The sequence below is a fragment of the Quercus suber genome, unplaced genomic scaffold (genome assembly GCF_002906115.3).
Source record: "Quercus suber isolate HL8 unplaced genomic scaffold, Cork oak 2.0 scaffold_315, whole genome shotgun sequence".
Lineage (NCBI taxonomy): Eukaryota > Viridiplantae > Streptophyta > Magnoliopsida > Fagales > Fagaceae > Quercus > Quercus suber.
In genome coordinates, this window is record NW_027069770.1 from 679,976 (window position 1) to 684,373 (window position 4,398).

A 4,398-nucleotide genomic window follows, 5' to 3' on the forward strand; every position below is an offset into this window, starting at 1 on the left:
ATATATCTAAAATTAAAATACAATTACAACCATAAATATAATAATAAACATATAATTACAACAACAAAAATTAAGCAATAATAACAAAATTTAATATCTTTATTACCTAAACGGGTCAAACAGGTCAAACGGGTTCACATGTTAAACACGAACACGACCCGTTTATTAAACGGGTCAGCTGTGTCGACCCGAATATGACCCGAACCCATTTAACCTCAACCCATGACCTGTTTATAAACAGGTTAGTCGTGTCGGGTTCGCGGGTCGTGTCAAATTTTGCCACCCCTAGCCAAGATTGACCTAGTACATGTTCAATATAGGACTTAGCACAGGCCCACACTACCTGCACTCAAATGAAATACATGACCAATCTTGATAATTTGGGGTATAATAATCTCCGTCACTTATATCTCTAACTTCTTCGTTAGGGCCCATTTTACGTTATAGACTTGTAGTACCCTTGAGCCAAATATCATTATTATCATTTATCATTTGTGATGAATTAAAAGTTTGATACAGGAGCATAGGAAATTTAATTTAATTTAATTTTAGGAGTCAATTGTATTTTTATTTGTCAATTTCATTTTATTTTAGTTCTTATTTGTTAATTAGGTTATTAGTATAAACTTAGTTTCCCAAATTCAATGTTTTTTTTTTTTTTTTGTAATTCAATAATTGTATTTCCTAAGTAAAGTAGAATGAAGGTTAAGTTCTAATGGTTTATAAAAGCACTCTATTTTTTATTGATTAATAAAATACCTCTGGCTATTTTTACAATGTTCTCAGGATGAGTCCACTCAAATCCTAAGAGAAGTGCTTTCTCCTAGGTTTGTCCTATCTTTTTGATGTAACTCTAAGTGAGTGTAGATGTTGACTCATAGTTTATCAATTATTTTTACCTTTTTGGTTTTGTTATAAGTCAAAATCGCTAGACACTTATGTGCTACACCCAAAACGGACTAGTCAAGTTATAATTTTGGCTCCTCCTAATCGCTTATATTTTCTAGATATATCTAGTAATTGCCTGATATTGGACTTGGTAGAAACCTAAATAATACATTCATTAAATTGAATCTTATACAATCCAAAATTCGAGGTCTCACAAGCTTTCCCACTTAAATTCTTGACGTCGCCATTCTAGTTGAAATTATGTTGTAGTACTCTTGAGTAACATGGCATTACTAGGTTTGCTCTAATACCATTTTTCATAAATTGAGAAAATTGCTAATCACATCTACACTACACCTCAAAAAGGCTAGTCAACTTATAATTTGGGATCCACATAATCATATATATAACCAAGATCTACCTAAGCGCCGATGTGGTACATTGTATTGGTAATACACCGTCATACATTGCAATCAAGTCCACACAAGCTCCATATCTTAAATCCCTAAGAGCATTAGCATCCAAGGATGTAAAATAGTGTCTATTTTACATCCTCAAAACCTACTTTATATATTTTACTATCTCATTTTACAACTCACCCCATATCTCAGTTCTTATTTTTACATATAACCTAATAAAATAATATAAACTACGAAACAAATAATATAAAAATTTATTGATTTCTCTCTCATCTATTCATCTCTGTCTCTCCTCAACAACCAAACTCACACCAACACCACCGAACCAACCACCCAAAAACACCAAACCAACCAAAACACAACAACAATACCACCACTACCACCTCTAAAACACCAAACCAAACCCCCAAACCCACCATTGTAACACCAAACTGAAATTCCAAATCCAAACCCAACCCACAAAACAAATCACAGCCAAATACCATAATCAAAACAAAGTAAACTGTGCAACAAGTGGATTAGTGGAGGTGTTGGTGGGTTACAAGTGCCACCAAGCAAAAGTGTGCTTTGTTTTTTGTATTGTTCATTATCTTTCTCCTTCACACGAAACTTTAATCACCTACTTGATACCACCCACATAGGTGCCTTAGTGGTACAAAACCCTCTGACCTATTATCTTATGAGTCTAAAATTATGGGTTAAGTAGTGGCAAGTTTTATTATTGTTTGAGTGGTCTCATGCAATTGATGAGCATAGTTTAAGTGAGTTAGGGGTAGTGACCACACCTGTAAACTCTCTTTTTTATTCAATAAATTAATCACGATACGATTTACTAATCTCATACTTGACTTGACAAACCTTTGTTGTGGGTGATTTTTACAGTTTTGTAAAATTTATGACATGAACTACAATTTAGGATGGGAAATTGCATTAAAAGATGAAGATTTTATAGAGAGAGATTTATCATAAAAACCAAATTGTAAATCACATACATAAAATTTTAATATGCCATAACTTTTCATACACATCCCATTGAATGATATGCCGATTTTATATATATATATATATATATATATATACTGGATACTAGTAATTAATTATGTTTTTTTTTTTTAATGATTTTTTCTTTTGTTTTGTAACCCATCCTTCTTTGTCACAGTAACATCAATATGGCTTTTTGACAAGGTCCTCAAGTTCACATCCCATTCTGAGTCCCAAAACAGAGCCAAACCTCCACTCATTCCAATTCTATCTACACACACTACATTATCTATTTTTAATTCATTCTTCACTTCTTCTATACCTTTCTGTTTAAGTTTAGTTTCCATTAGAAATACAATTCGGGGCCGTTGGACTTGAATGAGCCTAGACCGTTCTCCAACAGCACTTTTGTCCCCAAGTCCACGGCAATTAAGACTTAATAAACTCATAATTCAGCTTCACTACAAAGGTTCAATAATCCAACACAAAACGCCTAAAATAGAGACCCTTTAAGAGACTGATTTACCTGTAGCCAAGATGGGGTGCTATTGAAATGATATAGAAGCGCCCCCTTTTGCAAAGAGCTGACCCAAGGAATGGATTGGCCCACGGAGCAAAAAGCTCACCCAACAGCAAACAAATCTTCAAAGACCTTGAGATCAGAGCCCAAAAACAAACCTTCAGAGACAAATCTTTAGATCGGCGCCCGGAGACCTTGAGATGGCGACCTCTATCAACAACGAAACCCACAAAATGGGCACGGGAAACCCACGCAGAGGAAACAGAGAAGAGCTCGTGCGAACACCAGCGGGAAACTAAAACATGCGCCGAGAGAGGGTGCTGGAACCCAATCTAGAGAGAAGGAGAGACAGAGCTCTCTAGAGAGAATTGGAACCCAGCAGTCCAGAGAAGAACTCCTACTAGGGAGAGAGAACTTTTTCGATTATTCAAGAGTGTCAATACCATACCATAGGCTATACTGGTTTGGCCAGCGGTACGATATATTTCGGATACTGGTCAATACCAGTGTATTGTTTCGGATTTCTCGTTATTTTTTATATTTATAAATAAATAAATAATATATTATATATATATGTATGTGTGTGTGTGTGTGTGTGTAAATATATATTATAATAAATATAAAAGTTTACAATAAAACATTTCCTCAATTCAGAACTAATTATTCATGGTTTTAGACTTTAGTATCAATTAAAAGAAAAAAAAAAAAAACACAATATAAAAAATAGAAAGCTTAAAAGTTACCATTGCATACTAAGAAAACAAATAATACTAATAAGTTAACGCAAATAAGTTACTATTCTACCCTAACAAAAATTCAAAAATTACAAAACTTTAAAAAAAAAAAAAATTTTTTTTTTTTTTTGGTACCGGCCGGTATTGCTCGAAATTGGCCGGTATGGTCGGTACATGGCCAGTACGGCCGGTATTTAAACCGGTACAAAACGTTGATGTTTTGATACTGGTATACATACCGGTACGGTATATACCAGCCAGTATAGTATTGACTACCTTAGTTTATATATATATATATATATATTGAGAAAAAATCGGCAGACGTTTTTTTAATGAAAGACTTTATTACACTCAAATCACTAAAATGCACATCTGTGAAGTCTCAGAACATGCTCTAAAACCAAATTAATGATTAATCACAACATGAAAATCTAATCAAAAAGCCTGAAATGACCCCCACAAAATGGATATTATATAACAGTCAAAAGCAGAGAAGTAGAAAGATTTTTCAGCAGGCTAATCTCAATCTTATGAAAGTCGAGCCAATACAAAAGAAAAAATCATTAAAAAAAAANTTGGTACAAAATACATATAGAACTTGACCTTGCTAATGTTAAATTCCAAACAAAACTCAACATCAACAATGTTAAGTTCAAAAATAGATATATTTTGCTATATAGTTTGAAAATGAGGCTCTTTAGCTATATTGTTCAAATATTAAAACTAAAGAGTCTCTTTTTCCGTCTAAAATTAGAGAAGAGCCTTTCTTTTTTCGTAGCTCGGCCCAATTTATCATATTTTTTAGATCTAAAGCCATCTTGATCGAATTGTAAGCGTCCGTATGAAGACTTTTTTT